Raw genomic sequence first — 23,070 nt, forward strand, 5'->3', positions numbered from 1 at the left:
TCTTAGGTTCTGAAATTATAGATTAGAAATTATGACCTTTTGTAGCGTCAAATTTGAGCACCTAGAAGCACTGCTTAGTGACATGTGACATCCTCAGATAGCTTTTCATCTCTAATTAAAATAGAAAGCAATTACAGTAAGATCTCTGTTCTAAGCATAATTCTTTATTTTGAATATAAAATTAAAAGAACAGTGAAGAAAACACACAGCAATTTCACTCATTATACATTTTTTAAATGCTTTGTTTTCTATATCCTTTATCTTAATGGTGATGCCAACCATAATTTCAGAAAACAAGGGCAAGTTATTTTTCTCCTTTGAGTACTTCTTCTTTTGGTAACACATTTAGATGTTCTCCTTTGTCTTGGCAGGAGACATTTGAGAAGCATATTTGTGAATTTACTTGACTTTTCATTTCATTTCATTGCTGTTACTCAGTTACTAGGGTGTTTGTTGACCTACACATAATAAAAGAGAAGAAAGCAATTACCACTGAAGGTAATTGCATGGAAAGCTGCTGCAACCGACACAATTTAGAGTAATTTTAAATAGGACAGTTCTCCATAAATTTCATACTTTATAAAAAGGAATGTACAGCTTATGACAGCAAGAGCAGAATCCATAAGTAGTATACACTGGGAGTCTTTTACCATGGCAACACTATCACTTCAATCATTGACCCTGATATGTCTCTAAAGATTTCTTCTTTATCTTCTTCCCTACCATTATAATTTGAATTTAACAAACCCCATTTGAGAAACAAGTCAGATCAACTTGTTACATAAGTTTTCAACAATGTAGAACCTTCACATTAGAAGGATCTTGTAATACCTCCAACTCCAGTCTCTTGCACAATATTGGCTAATCTCCCTGACCACATTGTCTCTGATTGTAAATGTTCAGTGATTAAGATTCACAACATTCCAAAGCAGGGTTTTTTCCTTCTTACAAAATTCTGATGAAGAATCCCCTTCTCACGCTCAATTATAGTTGATTTTCTGTATATCTGTCTGATTCCCACAGAGATGCCAAGCTCATTCTATAAAGTAATGTGTTTTTCCCCACAGTCTCTTCTTTTAGTTCCCTCTTTATTCTTTGTATTCTTTGCCCTTTCTATTCTTCATGCCCACACCACTGAGACCCTTTCAGAAGGAGAATTTAACATGATGTAATTGTTTTTCAGTCCCAGGAACATTTGTGGTTTCTTAGCCAAGAGTAGAACTCAGTTTACTCCTGATGATGAAATAACCTGGGAAGGCAAAGCGGAGTGCATTATTTGAGTAGGCAATGAAAATCATTTCAATGCTTGCAATTCATGCTACTTAGCCAGACACCAAAATTTACAGTCACCAGCACACATTTTTCAGTTTTCTTCCCAATCGCATAAATCTCTTCTTTTTTTTTAAATTGAGTTGTAATTGACAAATAACATTACATTGGTTTCAGGTGTACAGCATAATTATTTGATATTTGTATATGTTGCAGAGTGATCACCAGAGTAAGTCTAGTTATATCCATCACCATAAATATTTACAATTGGATGTGTGTGACAAGATCTTTTAAGAAAGATTATTCTCTTAATAACTTTCAAATATGCAATATAGTATTACTAACTATAATCACCATGATGTACATTACATCCCCATGACTTATTTATTTTATAACTGGGAGTTTGTATCGTTTGGCCCCCTTTACCTATTTCATCCACCTCCCACCCACTGCCTCTGGCAACCACCAATAATCTTTTCTTTTGTGAAAGTCACAACTAGCATATCCTCCCACCCTGCTCCAACCATTGCTACTCCAACTCTTCTAGAAGCAGAAGTATGAAAATTCCCCATGGCTGGGAAAATCCATATGGGATATATTATATGATGTGCAGAAACTCTATGATCATATTTTGGGTAAAATCTTTTAGCGTAATTATTGCTTCTTGCAGCAAGTCAGATAAAACTTATAGCACAATTACGAAGCACCTACTATGGGACCTAAGAGTGCTTTGCATGCTGCAAGAGAAAGGGAAAAGCACTTCTATTTTACAGCTTTGACTAATCTATATGTAAAAAGTCTTACTTATATCAACCCTAAGCCATCACCTATTGAATATTTTGTCCATTTCTTCTTCCTTAGTGAATGTAGCTTGATGTGGCAAAAAGAATGTGTGGTTGCAGTCAGGGAATTGGGTTCTTTATTACCTCTTTCTCTTACCTGCAAACTGAGGTTAAGTAGTCACTTAGCCTTGTTGGATATCAATTCCTCTTTTAGTAAACTATGGATAATATCAATACACACACTTCAAAGTTATTTAACAGAATCAAATGAGATTATATATGCAAATGAATTTTGCGAAATATTTTACACACATTCCATTATCAATGAATTGTTTTGTTTTTGTGTTTCCAGAGGGAAGTATGCTTCTTAGAATAATACCAGGTCACTTTTTCAGAGTCTAAACAAATGTTGTTCTTAGTCTCATTCAAGAAATGTGTCACATCTTTTCAACTCAGGCCTTCATACTTTGCAGTCTCTGGGATGTATAAAACTGTATTCCAGGCCCTTTTATTTCTCCTTTAAGATATAGAGTTGACTTGGAAGCCTGATGCAGATCAGTTCATCTCCTTCATTTTAAGCAAACATATACTTTAAAATTTTATCTATAAACAAAGGCAAAAGGATCTTCAGAACATTCTAGAGAGAAAACAGCTCATGCTTTTTAGTATTTATACAGCAATCAAGGACTAAAGGCATAATAGCTTTTCAGAAATGAAATTGTTGGGGTATATATATTTTTTCCTAATAAAGTTTTACATGAGTCTTTTTATTAAAGAAATGGATATAGAGGCCAAGAACTAGATGCAATTTCTTAACATAATTGCAGTTGACCATTGTCTGGTGTCAGAGATGTGAAAGATTACATTCTCTTTTCCAACTGCCTTTAACATATTGTTTGCAGGAATAATAAATGGAAATTGTCTCTAATCTAATCTAATTAGTTGTGTAAGAAGCCTTTGCTATAATAATTTGGTTTCATGCTTGGCTTTATCTTGGACAAATTTGATATGCCGATATACTGATAATTTATTCATTAAAATCTGTAAAATCTTCTAAAATAATAATATTGAAAATAGCCCTCTGGATTTTTTTTGTTTCAAGCTGTGCAGAACCTATGTTAACTTAATATTACAATTCTCCCCCTTTCTTCAGGTATTGAATTTGTTTTTACTTTAGATACATTGTGGATAACAGCTATCTTATATTTAATGTTTTCACTTATTTGAGCCCTTTTATTTGCATACTGCTTAGATTTTAATGTTATCTTAACGTGTAAGAGTTTGGTAGCAATCAAGCACAGTCTTATAGACTGCCTATTCAATTTTGGCTGTTTTGATAATAATACCCAGCTTTACTGAATGAGGATGGTCTATTGGTGTTTCATACATTTTAACATGTGTAGGGATCACACATGTGTCTTGTTAAAAGGATGTTCTGATTCAGTAAGTCTGGGATGGGGCTTGAGATTCTGCATTTCAAACAAGACCCTAGGCAGTGCTGACTGTATTGGTCTATGAGCCACACGTTAAATTACAAGACCCTAGGGCATTTAATTAATGATGTGAAAGGGTTTTACTTTTCTTTTTCTTAATTTAAAAATTCTATAGACATTGGTGTTGTGGAAAGGAGCATTTGAAATGAGGTGATTTGAGTTTCCTTTCAGACTTTTCACTTAGCTTACTAATGTTTCTTTTGTATATGGACCTCTGAAAGAGGGTATTTGCATTTGTTATTTAACATCTTTCCCCCACCCCCACCCCGCCCTCTTTTTCACTCATCACAGCTGACATTTTGTAGCAGGCACGGAAAAAAAATTGGATGGTAAGTTGCCTTGCCCTCAGTCAGTAAGGGTGATAGGGTAGTTTACAATTAATTTTAATACATTATGATAAGTGTTGTATAAGCACTTTATCTACCACTCTTGGGGGAGGGGTCGTGAAGGAGGGTCAAAGATCAGTAGAACAATTACTACATTGGGACCAGCTTCATGGAAGAGTGACACTGGGTTAGATCTTGAGGGCATTGCATCAAAGTTTACACTTGGTAGTTAGTAAATATTTGTAGAAATGAAGGAAAGAAGGGAAGAGTCAATGAGTAAGTGAGGAATGCTGTCTTTCTTGAGAAAACAGTCTAACATGCATTACTGTTTAATAAGTTGTCAGAGGAACTTGCTGAAATGTATGGTAAATGTGGAAAGAGGCCAGAAGAGATTGGGGAAAGAAAAAATGGTGCCAAATCATGAGGGGCATTGACGGTGATGTTAATAATTTCGAGAGAAAAGTGTCAATAATTTTATGAATAGTTTCTTCTCTTTGTTAGTGGGAAAAATGTTCAAGTTCCTGCTGACTTGCGTTTGGAAATCAGCTTCCCTCTCTGATTCCTTCTTCTCCATGGGGCCTGGGCATGGCTTATCTTTCCAGTCAGCAAGGTATATGTCAGTAACTACTCGGCACCATGTAGGTGCTTCTGACTGATCAGCAGGCCCACAGGTTCTGGTTCTGTTTTTGTTTTCATTTTTGTTTTTTTCTTTTACTAGTTACCAACTTAAATGTCTTTTGACTTTAAAGTGAATATAGGACAAAAGGAGAGAGGAAAGGAGGCTGGTGATATAGAAGCATTATTCTCAGTACACCAAAAAAAACCCCACATTACAATCTAATATTTTCATATTTCTTTCTAATAAGCAATTTAATGAAAATGGAAACTGTATTGCTACTTAATGGGGTATAAACATTTTCTCATTTAAAATTATCTACTAGGCTGTGAAAAGAGAAGTAGAATCAAATATTCTGAGTAATGGGAAAAAAATGGGAGCATTTGGATTGGTCTTACTTATTTTAGGCATTTATTAAGCCTGTATTTTATTCACAACTGTTCTTACTATCTTCATTTCCAACCCATGTAAGAGGCAGGATTGTGCATCAATTAAAAGCAGAGACTCTGGATCCAGGCCTCTGTGTTTAATACTGTCAATTTCAGTATGGATTTGAACAAGAGAAGAAACATATGTCGCTTTTTTTCTCACCTGTAAAATGAGATTAATGAGATAGCTTCTGTATAATACAGTTATTTTGAGAATCTAGTGAACTGATACAAGTAAATGATCAACTTACAATAGTGTCTGGCACATATTAAATGCACAATAAATATTATCTATTGTTGTTAAAAGAAAAAGGATCATTCTTTTTGATCATAATGTTGATAACCAAGTGTTTGTAGTTCTAACACTAACTTGGGTAGAATCCAGACTCTTTCTACTCTTGAGGTGAATAAACTCTTTGAGCTATTTTCCCAGCTGCAAAATGGTAATCATTACTACACTATAGAAGTGGTGGTTGTATAGATAGTGTATGTGAATCAGCAAGTGCTGATTGCCTTCATCTTCCCTTCTAGTATTTTGTTTTAATATATGCAGACAGAAATATAAAGATAAGCTTTTTGTCCCCGTTTTTGATGTTGCTCATAAGCAAGCCTGAGAGAAGATTGAGAGGTACCGTTGTGTTTAGGTGGGAGGGGCATAAATGGAACCCTCAGGGTATCACACTGGGCACAGCCTCATGAATTCTCTTGTCACCTCAAGGGAAATGTGGAAAGTCAATTTTTTTTCCCAGTATCCATATATGACAGTGCTGTGGCACCCTGAGGTGTCAGCAATCAATGCATTATACTTCCTAATTCTACCAAGCTTTTTCTCATATCACATTTGGGTTTTGCTTTGCTAATTATGATTTTCCAAAAGAGTGCTAAGATTTTCATTCAAAATTTTATACAATAAATTATAATAGTTCTTATTTTGAAGTTTACCTCTTTAATCTCTCTGTTGAGTAAAAAGTATATTAATCTCAATCTCTAATTGCACAGGTATGACAAAGAAAAACCAGTCTCTAAGTTAGAGCTAATCCACTAGAGCCAAGCAGAAATTAAAGAATTCAACAGATGTTTCTCAAATAAATTCTATGTGTCAGACATTGTATTAGATGCAGTTTATGTAGCAGGAAACAATCCAAATATAGTACTTTCTATAGGGAGTTTATGTCTATTTCAGATAAGTGGAGGCTTTGGGTAATGCCCGGCATTCCAAAGCAACATCATTTGTACTCTGTTTTTGTGATAGAACCTCACACCTCTAACCATGAATTCCCACAAAAAAGAAAATTTGTTATTATTTATTTATTTATTCATAATTAGCTCTATTGAAGTATAACTTGCATTCAACAAAATTCATCATTTTTATTGGACAATTCATTGACTTTTGAAATATATACTGTGTAACTGTCAACATAATCAAGACATATTCCATTGCCATAATCTCAAAAATAAAAGTTACCTTAGGCCCCTTTAGTGTCAGTCCTCTCCCCCACCTCCAAACTATTGTTTGTGCCTTTTCTAACATGTCATAGAAATAAAAACAGTATAATGCTTTTGAATTTATCCATGTTGTTGCATCAGTCAATCATTTGTTCCTTTTTAGTTTCATTTCATCTAATTTAATTTTCCTAGATGGATACACCACATTTTAAAAAAATTCACCAGCTAATTATTACTTTGGTTGTTTCCAGTTTGGGGCTATTGTGAATAATGCTGCTATGAACACTCAAACGGAACTCTTTGAGTGCAGATATATTTTCACTGTTCATGGGTAAATTTTGAAGTAGAATAGTTAGGTCACATGGTATGTTTAATTTTGTAAGAAACTGCCATATTGTTTCTAAATTGAATGTACAATTGCATTCCCACCAGCAAAGTATAAGATATCAATGCACTCTACTTTCCTGCCAGTACTTGGCTTGGTCAGTCTTTTAAATTTTACCTTTTCTAATCATGTATAATGGTCAAGCATGTATTTATAATTTGCATTTCCCTAAGGTTAATGATGCTGAATACTTTTCATATGCTTACTTTATTACATTTATATATCTTCCTGGTTGAAATGTCTATTTAAATGTTTTATTCTTTTTAAAGAAGTGCTTTATTTTTGTATTGGATTGTTATCTAATAATTGAATCATAATGGTTATTTATAGATTCTAGGTATAAGTTCTTTATTAGATGTGTATTTTGCAAATGATGTCTCCCACTAGGTGGTTTGGTTATCATTTTCTTAGCTGTGACTTTCAGAGAGAAAAAAATGTTTTCTTTTTTATTAAATCAGAGTTATAAATATTTCCTTGATATTAGAACTTTTTGTGTCTAAGAAATATTTGCCTAATCTAAGGTCCTAAAGTGTTGCCTCTTTTGACAAGGTTTGTGTTTTCTTTTAGACGTTTTATATTTTTTGGCCCTTATAATTAATGTCTATGGTCCACCTCATTAAGCTTTGTATAAAGTATGAATTAGTGGATTGGGAAGATTTTTTTATTCTTTGTTGATATTCAGTCGTTTCAGTTTCACCCTAATTTATTTTTAACATAGTAATGACTGATCTGAGAATTGACCAGCTGATGGTATAGAAGCATGCCCAGAGTCGTGCACAAACTCTTAACACCACTTAATCCATGGGTTCCTACATAGGAAGTCCATATACAACCTCTTGATTAGAGGTGTGTGGTGACTCCTTGCTCTTACACTGCAGCACAACGCTTAAGTACTCTGAAGCTACAGCATCACTGACTAGAGTGATTTTAGTCAAATTATTTCAACTTCTGGGTCTTAATTTCTTCATCTGTAAAACTGAGAAAGTTCATAGTTTTGTGCAATGCCGAATAAATGTAAGTTCCTCTTCTCCTCCTTGTCTTCCTCCTTCATCTCTTTCATTAGCATCTTGTTTAAATCAGGGAAAATGTATTTGCCCAATTCTCCTCTCCACTACTACAATGCAGTGCTCTGAGCTCAGTTCTCCCATGCTGGGTTTTACTGTAGTTACCTGTGTGTCTGCCACCTTTCTTTATAGAACTGAAAGTTCCTTTGTTTTTGTGAGGCAAATTCATCTAATACTGATTTATTCTAATTTACCTAGTAAAGAAATTGAGTGCCACTATCCCTGTACTAAGTACTTCACCTATGTTCCATGGGCAAAAAAATAAGATATGGTTTTCAATCAAAAATTCCACAGATAATAATAGCAATTACTATTTTAAATGTCAAATATTGACCAATATGCTGCTAACACACATGCATGACTGTATATAATCCTCCCTTTAAGGCAGTGGTTTCCAAACTTATATGCCCATTAGAATCGGATGAAAATTTAAAAAAAAATTCTAAAGCCCAGGCGTCACTCCATACCAATTAAATAAAATGTCTGGAGATGAAACAAAGACATAAGTAGTTTTTGAAGGTTCCCAATTACCTTCAATAAGCAGACAAGTTTGGGAACCACTACTTTAAGGTTAGTCCTGCTATTATCAACCACAGATTTCAGATGAGGTAATTGTGTATTACTAAGAGATTAAGGCATTCTGACTCCAGGACCCCATGCACTCAAACATTATATTACATAAATTGCAATTTAATTAAAAACTCTAAATATATACATATGACTTATGCATATGTAAGATCATATATTCACAGAAATATACTTATAAAATATGTATATGTGCAAATATAAAAACAGATTAGAAGTATATGAGAATTGATATAGAGTGAAGAATAGGAAAATTGGAAAACCTAATATCGCTTTTGGGGATGGTTGGTCCTGTTGTGGCTGGAGCATTTAAGAAACATTTTGAAGACAAAGTTGAGGTTTCATCTGAGTTTGGAAAGAGAAGTAGTTATACAGGTATAAAATAGGAGAAGTTCCTTTGAGGGCATATGGAGCAGCTTGGCTAAATGGCCTGAGGTATGAGAGAGCATGGGAACTTTGAAATTGGCAAATAGTAAAAGGAGCTAGAAATGACCTGGGAACAGCTGAGGCGTGGAGTCAGAGCTGAAAGAGGTACCTAAGTCAGGTATTGGAGTGTCTTGTATTCCAGGTTAAGGGCTTTAAACTTTACCATTTATTAGCTTTGCTGAATTTAATTGAAGATTAATATGGGTAGAGTCACCATTAATGCACATCATATGCTCATATCTACATTTATGCAGTTTTGATTTTGAGTACATTGCTATAGACAGCAGTGAGTACCAATTATTCTCTTTAAATCTTGCAGTGAAATCCTAAGTTCTTTGTAGGCTGGAAACCACATTTTAGCATTAATTGCCAGATGCCACTGGCAAGAAACACATTTCCCTGAATAGACTCCTATTTGCCAGTTCCAGAGATTAACAATATAATTGGATGTCAAAATGCATCCTTTCCACGTCTTTCTCCACTCCTCACTGCTGTTTTCATAATAGGAAAACCTAAAAGGAATGAAGCAGGTGATCTTGCTTACCCAATTCTGGAACTCAGAAGCCTACAAGAATAGGCAGAGAGATGTTTCCAGCATGACTACACATTTACTTATAACCACACAGAAAAGTAATGGTAAAGTTTTCCTTCTAAATATTTTTCTTCATTTTCACATTCTTTGTGTTGGTTCAGACTTTCTTCACCTCTCTAGAATCACTGGCAGAGTTCCCTGACTTCAACATTTTACTCTTTCAATCTATCTTCCACACTGTCAAAAGAAGGGTTGTCTGTTTAAAGTTTAAATTTTCCCATTATTCCACTTCTAAATCCATCATTGTCTGTCTAGTCATTATAGGATTAAGTCCAACCTCCTTAGATGGTTTGCAAGTCTCATCCCTACCTATCTATCTCTTCAGTCTCATCAACATCAAACCCTGAATCATGAAAGTCTTGCATTTCTTGTAGTTTTCCATTTCTTATCTCTGTTTTTCTTAACAATTTGTAAAAGTTTTATTGAGATATACTTCCTATAGCACAAAATTCATCTATTTGAATTGAAATATTCAGTGGTTTTATAATATATTCACATACTTCTGCAACTCTCCAATTTTAAAACATTTTCATCACTACAAAATATACTTAATGCTCATTAATAGTCACTGTATATTCCCCTTCCCCCCAGCCCATGGCAACTGCTAGTCTAATTTTTGTCTCTGTTGATTTTCACATTTTGAACACTTCATATAATACTTGGTATTTTGTGCCTGGCTTCTTTGACTTAGCATAATGTTTTCAAGGTTCATTCATGTTAATAGGCGTTAGCTGCACACCTATTCATCAAATTGTAGACATTAGGTTGCTTCCCCTTTTTTGATATTATGACTAATGCTGAGACAAAACAGATTTGGTTCTTCCTTTTTATCCAGTCTGACAATCTCTGCACTCTGATTGAATTGTTTTATCCATTCACATTTAGTATTATTATTTATATGGTTGAATTTAAGTGTTTGTCACCTTTCTTTTTGTTTTCTGTGTGTCTCATGACTATTTTGTTACTCTGATACTATTTTATTGTCTTCTTTTATATAATGCAATGTCTTCTAATGTAACATTTTAATTCCTTTTTATTATTTAACTATATTTTGATCTATGTTTCTAAAGCTTCTTCTAGGGCTTACAATATACATCAAATTATCAGTATCTACTTTAGATTTATATTAACTTATTTCCAGTGAGGGATAGAAATCTTATACCTACACAGCTTCACTCCCTCCACAAACACCCTTTTCTTTTCTATTATTTTTATTCATATCATGACTATACATGTTATCTTTTGTCTTTTAAAGAAGTTGAGAGAAGAAAGTAGAGCAATTAAAGAATCTTAGAATGTATTTTATTAGCCTTCTTATATGAGATTTCTGCTTCTCTTTATTCTCATTATTTCTTCCTGTGAATTCAAGTTACCAAAGTTGTCATTTTATTACTACAGTTCAGCTTTGTTTCCACTCCTTTTGTATGCTATTATTGTCAAATGTATTATATTTCTATATGTTACAGGAGGAACAATACAATTTATATATATAATATGTATATATGGACACATATACATATATATATGATGTATATATGTTTGTGTGTGTCTGTGTATACAGGTTTCCTCTGCTGTTTGAAAGTAGAGCATTCCTATGAAACCTGTTCTAAGCAAAGAAACAATTACCTTAGGACACATCTTGCCAATGGATGCACAAAATTAATTGAGATAAAGCATTCACATTTCTTTCAGTTAGGAAAAGCAGGTACTAATGCAGTTCTTTGGTAAAAGTGAAGTAGCATAAAGTGAACTTTTGAAAAGTGAGGGATACCTGTATAGTTTAAGCAATTGTTTATAATTAGTTAAAAGGAGAAAAGAGAGAGATGCAAATATATTCTTTTATAATCACTAATTACCTTTACCAGTGCTCTTTTTTTTTCCCATGTGTATTTAAATCTTTCATCACTTGCTCTCAGTCTAAAAATCTACCATTAGTATTTCTTGTAAGGCAGACCTGCCAACTCAGATTCTTCAGATTCTTTTTTTTCCCTTTATCTAGAAATGTGCATATTTTGCCTTCATTTTTGAAAGTTAGGTTTACCGTGTATAAGATTTCTGGGTGACTTTTTCTCCTTCACTCCTTTGGATATGTCATCACACTGCCTTCTGGCCCTCGCTATTTCCTTTTTTTTTTTTAACATCTTTATTGGAGTATAATTGCTTTACAATGGTGTGTTAGTTTCTTCTTTATAACAAAGTGAATCAGCTATACATATACATATATCCCCATATCTCCTCCCTCTTGCATCTCAGTGGTTAGTCTTTTTGGGGTGGTCTCTGGTACTTGATGAGTTGTCCTCCTCTTGGTGCTTTTGATAAGTTCTTGTTATGTTTGCCTCTCCAGATTTTGACAGTGATATGTCTGAACTTAGATCTCTTTGAGTTTATTGTATGTGAAGTTTGTTGAGCTTATGGATGTGTTGATTAATTTTGTCTTCCAATTTGGGAGATTTTCAACTATCATTTCTTCAAATATTTTTTCTTCTCCTTTCTTTCTTCTCCTTTCTCTCCTTCCAGTATTTCATTTATGTATATGTCAGTGTGCCTAATTATTTCCCACATTTCTTTAAGTCTCTGTTCATTTTTATTCATTTTTTTCTCTCTGTTCTTAAATTGTATAACTGCTATCAATCTATCTATCTATCAATTTTTCTGATTTTTTTCTTCCTCCAGGTCAAATACAATATTGGGCCCATTAGTAATTTTTTTTTTCCATTTGGTTATTGTACTTTTGACTCCATAATTTTCATTTTGTTCTTTTGAATAATTCCAATCTCATTATTGCTATTCTCTATTTGATAAGGCATTGTCATCATACTTTCATTTAATTATTTAAGCATTGTTTCCTTTAGTTCTTTTCACATATTTATAATACGTCTTCTGAATTTTTTGTTTGCTATGTCCACTGTCTGGGCTGCCTCAAAGGCAATTCCTATTGCCTTTTTTTTAACCTATGTATGAGTTATACATTCCTGTTTCTTTGAATGTTTTACAATTTTATTGTTGAAAATTAGACATTTTAGATAATATATTGTACCAAATCTCAGTTGATTCCCTTCCTCTCCTGTGGCTTGCTGCTATTGTTTGCTTGTTCATTTACTTCTTTGTTTAGTGATTTTGCTAAACTAAATCTATGAAGCCTATTTCCTCCCTCACTGTGCAGCCTTGGATGTTCCTGCTCAGATTTTTCTTTTAGATTGATTACCCAGGGGCCACTCCTGGTTTAGCATAATGAACTTATTGGTTAAAGATGTTCACCCTTTACTGTTGAACCTGTAAAATGTGTAACTTGTAAACTGTGTTCATAATTCAAGGAATTTCAAAGTTTGTCTCATGTTCATCCAGGAACTAGTACCTTGGAAGTGTCCTTTTTACTTCGTCTGGAGAGGGTATAGCCTTTAGCATGGACAGTCTTCCATTCTTCCAGATCATCAGTGATGATTATGATTTATTCATAAACCTTGCTTCCTCGGAGTTGCCCCCGGGTCAGAGTAGCTTGTCATTTTTTTTTAGTGTTTGGTCAGAAGTTGTACCTAAGCCCTTTGTGCCATTGAGGATTCTGTGCTTGGCTGATGAATCTGCTTGTGGCTTAGGGAATGCTTCCAATCTTCTATATCCCACTCTAATTGTTCCTGAGTCAGTGTAACCTAATACATGCTTATATAGTCTTGACATCCAGATTTGTTTGCAATCCCAGGAGGACTCTTTCAGACTGTTTTTTTCCCTGGTTTTCTTCTGGCAGCTCTGCTGTTTCCCTTTTTCTTAGGAGTATCAGGAGGCTACCAATTCCTTTTTAAACCTCTTCATCATTTTCTACAATGGTTTTGTGCATGAAATTATTTTAGCTCCCTCTGAAATCAGCACTTTCAGGTATATTTGCACAGCTCATGATCCTTAAGGCCTGCCTCTCCCCTTGGGTAGAAGCTGTGTACCACTACACCTGGGCTGGAGGAGAAGACAACTGCCCTTTTCTCCCTGAGTGACATCCCAGCTCTACAAGTGGGTGTGACTGAGAGTAGTAGCATTTGGTCCTCTTGGTTTGTCCCTCCCTGTCTAGAACCTCTGTGTTACAAGTGAGCTAAGGTGGAGGGGTTGGGGAAGGTCAAGCCCCAGCATTCTTGCTTTGTCATACTCAAAATAGAGCTTTCACCACACAGTCCTACAGGGTAATGAGAAACACTGCTTGCCTGCCCCTGACGGGGTGAAACCGTAGTCATAGACTGGAAGCTTAGAGGAGAGGGAACTCTGTCTTCTTGGCTTTACTCTTCTGAATTAGCACACTTACAGTTTCCATTACACAGAGCTGGGGAGGATTAGAAGAGGGTGGTTCAACTGCCACAGACCTAGCTATTCTGAACAAGATTTAGCCAATTTTTAAAATATATGTTTATTAATTTTCTATATGCCCTTAGGATGATTTCCAGTAACTTTAAATGGCTTTTCTAAAAATAATTTTCACCTGTCAGATAACTACTTCATTGAAGATGTCACAGAACTCATCACACCACTATTCTGGAAAATTTGCTCAATTCTTACTCATTGTTAAAACTAGAACTCAGTTGTTATCTTTTCCCAGAAACCTTTCTTTATTCCCTAGGTTGAGGTATGGGGCCATTCTCTCTTCCTACATTATATTGAATGTGTTTGGTTTTTTTTTTTTTAATGTTTCTATTCTCAAGTTCTAAGTTCCTCAATTTTTTTCCTAGTCATCTAGCTCACAAACCCTTACTTAGCCTTCCAAATGCAATCAAGGTCCATACTCATTAGCACTCTCTCCTCTGTCTTGGCTCTCAGGTCTGGAGATACTCCTCTATTTTTCATGAGCCATATAAATATAAATATATACACATATGTATATTTCAGTGCTTACTACATTACATTTAAATTATATATTTCTTTCACCTCACCAGTGCCTGTAAGCTTTTCAACTACATTTTATTTTCTTTGTGTCTCTAGTATCTAGGCAAGCACCAGACACATAGTAAATACTGATGAGTTAATTCAACACATGCCTTTTTTAAAAATTTAATTAATTAATTAATTAATTTTTATTTTTGGCTCTGTTGGGTCTTCGTTTCTGTGCGAGGGCTTTCTCTAGTTGCGGCAAGTGGGGGCCACTCTTCATCGCGGTGCGCGGGCCTCTCACTATCGCGGCCTCTCTTGTTGCGGAGCACAGGCTCCAGACGCGCAGGCTCAGTAGTTGTGGCTCACGGGCCTAGTTGCTCCACGGCATGTGGGATTTTCCCAGATCAGGGCTCGAACCTGTGTCCCCTGCATTAGCAGGCAGATTCTCAACCACTGCACCACCAGGGAAGCCCAACACATGCCTTTTGAGAGAAAACTATGTGCCAAATACTGTACAAAGTATTGGAAAGACAAAGGTATACGCTAACAGATGTTATACCTACCTTCATGTAGCAGATGACCTAACAGGTGAAACAGGTATTGAGTAAACAGTTAAACAAATGAGTTTTAAAAATGAGAAGTACTGAGGTGAGCCTGCACCCAATGTTCAGAGAGTTAATAATATCATCTGATGTCCTTGGAGTTGTGATGAGGAAGTGATGACTAACATGAAATAAAAAAGCAAATGCTATTTAACTAGGGAAATAGGATCAATGGGGGAAGAGTTCAAAGCAGAGAGTTGCACATGTCAACCACCCAGTGGTAGAATGAGCACAGAACTCTAGGATATGAGAGTTTAGTATGGCTGGAACAGGCACTGTGAAGGAGGGATAGAGTGAGAGATAGAGTGATAGGTAGCACAGCTGACCCTTGAACAGCATGGGGCTTGGGGGTATCAACCCTGCACAGTCAAAAATCCACCTGTAGCTTTATAGTCAGCCCTCCACATCCGCAGTTCTGTATTCACTGATTCAGTCAACTGCAGACCCTGTAGTTCTGTAGTACATATTTATTGAAAAAAATTCGAGAATATTTTTTTGTTTTGTTTTCTTTTGTTTTTGGGTGCACCACTCGCAGCTTGTGGGATTCTAGTACACCAACCAAGGATCGAACCCAGGTCCCCTGTAGTGGAAGTGCGGAGTTCTAACCATTGGACCGCCAGGGAATTCCCTAGCCAATTCTAAACCATTACATATTTTTGTATAGCCTGTGTGTTAGAAATGGAATTCACATTTTAAATGATTTTTTAAAAATCAAATGAATAATATTTCAGGATGGGTAAAAATTATATGAAATTCAATTCCAGTGTTCAAAAAGACCCCTGGTATTAGAATACAGCTATACTCATTTGTTTATGTACTGTCTATGGCTGCTTTTGCTACCAGGACAGAGTTAAGTAGTTATGATAGAGACCATATGGCCCTCCAAACAATCTGGCCCTTTACAAAAATAAGTTTGGCAACCCTAGTCCTATAGTAGTAGCATATACTGAAATGTTTGAATCAAAACATTTAAAGGGCATATAATCACATAGCCATGTTTTGTTTTTGGAGGGAGGACAACTTAGAGGAAGGAAGACCAGTTCAAAGATGAGTCAGGAGTCCCCAGGACCATCCCAGGGTTGCATGATTTGTTAGGAAGACTCATGAGACTCAGCATCTAGTCATACTCATGACTATGGTTTTATTACAGCCAAAAGATACAGAGCAAAATAAGCAAAGGGGGAAAAGGCATGAGGCAAAACCCAGAGGATACAAAGCACTGGATTCCAAGAGTCCTCTTTCAGTGAAGTCACATAGACATGCTTAATTCCTGTATCAACAGGTGTGACAATACATGTGAAATGTTTTCTATTAGAAATGCTTGACTGAGCCTGGGAGTCCTAGGTTTTTATTGGGGGCTGGACACATAGGCATGTGCACCTCTGCCTAGTACATACAGTAATTCCAAACTCCCAGAAGGAAAGCAGGTTTTCAGCATAATCCATATTGTTTGCACAAAGAGTTTAGTAACTCTGAGCCATTCTTATCAGTGAGTGGTGGGAAGCTTACCAAAATCCAAGTTCCCAGATGGAAGTCAAGAGCCAACCTAGCAAGGCAGGGTTTGTAAGTATAGCAGTTTCAGTCCTGCCATTGTAACTATTTTTCTGCACATGAGGTTATTGCAGCAATTGAAGTAGAAATTTCTATTGCAGCAGAAATTGCCCTTCTACTGCTCCTCCCCTGAGCAACTCAAACAAATAGTCTAAAAACAATACTCACCATAGCCCTGCTCTTACTTTCATTATTGGCAATTAGCCTGGCCTATGAATGAACTCAAAAAGGACTAGAATGAATTGAATATCATATTTAGTTTAAAACAAAACAAATGATTTCAACTCATTAGATTTTTTATGACTAAATTCATAATTACCAAGTGCCTTTACTGTATATAAATATTATTATAGCTTTTACAGTATCTCTTGTAGGGCTGCTAATATACTGATCCCACTTAATATCCTATTACTTCTAGAAGGCATAATATTATCACTATTCGTAATGGCAACCCTAATGATCCTAAATTCACACTTCACTTTAGCCAGCATAATACCAATCATCCTATTAGTGTTCGTAGCCTGTGAGGCCGCACTCGGATTATCCTTACTAGTGATAGTATCGAACACATATGGCACCAACTACGTACAAAATCTTAACCTCCTCCAATGCTAAAATTTATTGTCCCTACGATTATATTAATACCCCTGACTTGGTTATCAAAAAATAATATGGCTTGAATTAATGCTACTGCCCATAGCCTGCTAACTAGCCTCACAAGCCTGCTCCTCCTTAATCAGTTTAATGATAATAGCCTTAATTTCTTAGTTATGTTCTTTTCCGACTCCTTATCTACACTGCTATTGATCTTAACAATATGACTCCTACCATTAATATTAATGGCCAGCCAATCTCACCTGCTCAAAGAGTCACTGACCCCAAAAAACTATACGTCACTATACTAATCATATTACAAACATTTGTAATTATAACATTTAGTGCCACAGAACTAATTTTATTTTACATTATATTCAAGGCCACGCTAGTTCCTACACTCATTATCGTCACTTGATGAGTTAACCAGACAGAACACCTTAATGCAGGACTCTATTTTTTATTCTACACACTAGTCGGGTCACTCCCACTTCTAGTAGCACTAGTATATATTCAAAACACTACGGGCTCTCTACATTTCTTAATACTGCAATATTGAACCAAAGCATTACCCAATTCTTGATCCAACATTTTCATATGACTAGCCTGCATAATAGCTTTTATGGTAAAAATACCCCTCTGTAATCTCCACCTTTGATTACCCAAAGCACATGTAGAAGCCCCCATCACAGGCTCTATAGTCCTTGCAGCCATATTACTAAAACTTGGAGGCTACGGCATACTACGAATCACAGCGATACTTAACCCACTAACAGAATTCATAGCATACCCCTTTCTTATGCTTTTCCTGTGAGGAATAATCATAACCAGTTCAATCTGTCTGCACCAAACAGACCTAAAATCACTTATCGCATATTCTTCTGTTAGTCATATAGCACTTGTCATTGTCAATATTCTTATCCAAATGCCTTGAAGTTATATAGGAGCCACCGCTTTAATAATTGCCCATGGCCTCACATCATCCATACTATTCTGCCTAGCAAATTCAAATTACGAGTGAGTCCGTAGCCTAACAATAATCTTAGCCTGACGCTTGCAGACCTTCCTCCCACTAATAGCCACTAGATGACTGCTAGCAAGCCTAAGAAACTTGGCCTTACCCCCAACAATGAATCTGGTCAGAGAGTTGTTTGTAGTTATATCGTCCTTCTCATGATCAAATATTACCATTATCTTAATAGGAGCCAACATTGTAACTACAGCCTTAGACTCTCTGTATATACTAATTACAATACAATGCGGTAAATACACACACCATATTAATAACATTACACCCTCCTTCACACGAGAAAATGCCCTTATAACCCTTCACATCTTACCCCTCCTACTACTGTCACTAAATCCCAAAATCATCCTAGGCCTCCTGTATTGTAAATATAGTTTTAAAAAAAAACACTAGATTGTGAATCTAGTAACAGAAGATTGAAACTTCTTATTTACCGAGAAAGTATGCAAGAACTGCTAATTCATGCTCCCATGCCTAACAGTGTGGCTTTTTCAAGCTTTTAAAGGATAGTAGTTATCCGTTGGTCTTAGGAACCAAAAAATTGGTGCAACTCCAAATAAAAGTAATAAACCTATTTTCCTCTTTCGCTCTAGTCACACTATTTATGTTAACAATCCCAATTATAATAATTAACACAGATCTTTACAAAAGCGATAAAAATCCATCATATGTAAAAAACACTGTTTCATGTGCTTTCATTACCAGCCTAATTCCAACCACAATATTTGTCCACACAGGCCAAGAAATAATTATTTCAAACTGACATTGGATCACCGTTCAAACCCTTAAATTAACACTTAGCTTCAAAATAGATTACTTCTCAATAAAATTCGTACCAGTAGCATTATTTGTCACATGGTCTACTATGGAGTTCTCAATATGATACATACACTTGGATCCCTATATTAATCGGTTCTTCAAATATCTACTCCTCTTCCTTATCACCATGTTAATTCTTGTTACCGCAAACAACCTCTTCCAACTTTTTATCGGGTGAGTGAGGGTCGGAATTATATCTTTCCTGCTCATTGGGTGGTGGTGATACAGGAGAACAGACGCAAACGCAACCGTTCTCCAGGCAATCCTATATAACCGCATCAGGGATATTGGATTTATTATGTCAGTAGCATGATTCCTATTTAACCTAAACACATGAGACCTGAAACAAATTTTTACATTCACCTTACATCACTCAAATCTCCCCCTCATAGGGCTTGTACTAGCTGTGGCAGGAAATAGCTCAATTTGGACCTCACCCTTGACTCCCCACAGCAATAGAAGGCCCTGCTCCTCTATCAGCCTTACTCCACTCAGGCACATTAGTCGTGGCAGGAATCTTCTTGCTTATTCGATTTTACCCTTTAACAGAAAACAACAAACATTCAAACAATAGCACTATGCTTAGGAGCCCTCACCACCCTATTCACAGCAATATGTGCCCTCACCCAAAACGACATTAAAAAAATTGTCGCTTTCTCCACTTCAAGCCAATTAGGCCTAATAATAGTAACAATTGACATCAACCAACCCTATCTAGCATTCTTGCACATCTGCACACATGCTTTTTTTAAGGCCATACTATTCATATACTCTGGATCTATTATCCACAGCCTGAACGACAAACAAGATATTCAAAAAATAGGAGGTCAATTCAAAGCTATACCTTTCACCGCAACAGCCTTTATTATTGGAAGTTTAGCAATGACGGGAATGCCTTTCCTCACCAGCTTCTATTCTAAAGACCTGATCACTGAAGCTGCTAACACGTCTTATACCAACACCTGAGCCCTGCTAATAACCCTAGCTGCCACCACCCTCACAGCTGTCTATAGTGCTGGTGTTATCTTCTTTCGGACAGCCTCGCTTCTCTCCCTTAACCTCAATCAATGAAAACAACCCATTCTTAGTTAACTCCGTCAAATGCCTACTAATTGGAAGTGTTTTTGCCGGATTCATTATCTCCAACAACATCCCCCCAACAACGGTCCCCCTAATAACCGTGCTCCCATACCTAAAATTAACTGCCCTTACAGTGACCATCCTAGGCTTTGTACCAGCACTTGAAATTAACCTTAACGCAGAAAACTTAAAACTTATTTACCCCTCAAATACCCTCAAGTTTTCTAGTCTTTTAGGATATTTCCCCACTATCATGTACCGCTTACCTCTCTACTTAAATCTATCAATAAGCCAAAACCCAGCATCCTCCCTCTTAGACTTAATCTGACTAGAAAATATTTTACCAAAAACCACATCCCTTATTCAGTTAAAGCTCTCTACGCTAGTCTCAAGCCAAAAAGGCCTTATCAAACTATATTTCCTGTCGTTCCTTATTACCCTTATCCTTAGCATGCTTTTATTTAATTACCACGAGTAATCTCAATGATAACCACAGCACCAATAAACAGCGATCAGACAGTAACAATTACCAACCAAGCACCATAACTATATAATGCTGCAGTCCCCATAGCTTCCTCGCTTAAAAAACCAGAATGAATGACCGGTGTCATAAATAACCCAGCCCCCCAGCCCATTAAACTTAAACACAACTTCCACCTCTTCATCCTTTAAAACATACAGCACCATTAAAAACTCTATTATCAATCCTGAAAGAAACGCCCCCAAAACAGTCTTATTAGAAACCCAAACTTCAGTATACTGCTCAGTAGCCATAACTGTTGTGTAACCAAATGCGACCAGTATCCGCCCTAAATAAATCAAAAACACCATCAAGACGAAAAATGAGCCACCAAAATTCAACACAGTCCCGCACCCAACACCACTACCCACAATCAACCCAAAGCCCCCATAAATAGGCGAAGGTTTTGAAGAAAACCCCACAAAACTAATCACAAAAATAACACTTAAAATAAATACAGCATGTCATCATCATTCCCACGTGGATTCTAACCATGACTAATGGCATGAAAAATCATCGTTGTCATTCAGCTATAAGAACACCAATGACCAATATCAGAAAATCACGCCCACTAATAAAAATCATCAACAATGCATTTATTGACCTCACAGCCCCATCAAATATCTCGTCATGATGAAACTTTGGTACTCTATTAGGTATTTGTTTAATTCTACAAATCATAACAGGCTTGTTCCTAGCAATACATTACACACCAGACACAATAACCGCCTTCTCATCAGTAACACTCATCTGCCGTGACGTTAACTACAGATGAATCATTCGATACATACATGCAAATGGAGCTTCCATATTCTTTATCTGCCTTTACATTCATGTAGGACGTGGCCTATATTATGGATCCTACACCTTTCTAGAAACATGAAACGTTGGAATTGTTCTGCTATTTCCAGTTATAGCCACTGCATTCATAGGCTATGTATTACCAGGAGGACAAATATCATTTTGAGGACCAACAGACATTACAACCTTCTCTCAGCAGTCCCATACATTGGCACTACTCTTGTCGAATGGATCTGAGGCGGCTTTTCTGTAGATAAAGCAACACTTAACGTGATTTTTTACCTTCCATTTTATTCTCCCTTTCATCATTACAGATGGAAATGGTAGTAACTTGGACTGAATTTCTGAAGTGTAAATGGAGAGAATGGACAGAGTTGAAAGATACCTAGAAGGTAACATATAGATGATTTAGCCATGACCTGGATATGATAGGTGAAGGGTAAGAAGATACCAAGGATTATGCAGGAATCTGGCTTATGAGTAGATGTTGGTAAACTGATCTCTTCTACAGTTCCATAGTACTTCCAGTTGAAGAATAAACAGATGATGGAGCAAGTATCTCATATGATCAATTTGGTCATGTCACATTTCAAGAAGTGCTGAAATTTTATATATGTATAAGAATATATATTTAGTTTGGATATGCATATATATATACATATACCTATGTGTATGTATACAAATATAACTTGGAGGTTTCCCTGAAGATACTATTAAAATGATACTTTGCATCTTTATGTTCTGAACCAGTTGAAAAATAGCACAGCTATCAGAAGAATGGAAATCTAATAGCATGCTTATTCCAGGATTAGAGGGTGGGATTATGATTACCAGTAGCCAAATATGAGACCTTTAATACTGTCCTCACCCCAGGCCACTCCCTAAAGTCACACTTGCATAAGAGAAGTTGATGTGTGAGGCAGATATTAGGCTAGCTACAATGCAAACCACATCTTCATGTATAAAATCCCAAGAGCAGGGCAGGGTTGGCTCCACAATTGGTTGCAAAAACCAGGCCCTGGGCCTTACATTTCCTAAAGCATAGCAGTCACAGGGTAGAAAGGTTTATAAAAGGCTATAACAAGACAACAGGAAACAGATCTTAATCCTGCTGAGTATAGAAAAGTGAATTTTTAGAAATTTAGCAGTTCACCACTCATAAAATGCACACCTCCCCCACTCCCTGAATGAAAAACAGTGGAGAGAAGATCCAGGAAACTACTCCCTCTGTGTTACTGACTCTTGGAGATTAAAGGGGAAGCTTCCTTCTGAAATCACACACACACACACACACACACACACACACGCACACATGCAGATTTGGTTTATTTTCAATTGACAAACACAGAGTAAGGCAGTTCCAAAATATATAGTTTTTCTCTTCACTGACACCAGTGGTTGTACTGGTTTAATTTAAGCAGCTGCATTTATGAAACATTTTGAGTATACTGATGTTGAGGTTACCTCTGTCTTGGGAACATATGGGATTTATACTACTGTTAAGCATAAGTAAGAATGTGCGTGTTCTACTGGGGCATGCCAAGGGAATCATGATCCTCAGTGAAAGCCACACTGTGTACCGCCTCAGAGGCAGTGCTTCTTAATGATGAATTTGAATTGAAATTTATGTGTAGATATTCAAAACACTGAAGCCCATGCTAAGCTACTTGAGATTCTGCCTCAGATGATTTGGGCTGGAGCACAGTTATTTTCATACACAGTCACATTACTCTAAGGATTCCTGATTTAAATGTGTAGAAATAAGAAATGATGAGATCTTCGGAAATAATCTGAATATCCTTTTCGATTCTCTAACTGA

At 36.2% G+C, this 23,070-nt stretch overlaps 1 protein-coding gene and 1 pseudogene across 2 annotated transcripts in view; both read left to right on the forward strand.

Annotated features, from left to right (window-relative positions):
• LUZP2 (leucine zipper protein 2) overlaps positions 1-23,070 on the forward strand; it is a 425,211-nt gene that overhangs the window by 320,383 nt on the left and 81,758 nt on the right. The window lies entirely within an intron of this gene.
• On the forward strand, positions 18,636-20,408 carry LOC132369519 (NADH-ubiquinone oxidoreductase chain 5-like; annotated as a pseudogene).

The sequence above is a fragment of the Balaenoptera ricei genome, chromosome 8, assembly GCF_028023285.1.
Source record: "Balaenoptera ricei isolate mBalRic1 chromosome 8, mBalRic1.hap2, whole genome shotgun sequence".
NCBI classification, from domain to species: Eukaryota; Metazoa; Chordata; class Mammalia; order Artiodactyla; family Balaenopteridae; genus Balaenoptera; species Balaenoptera ricei.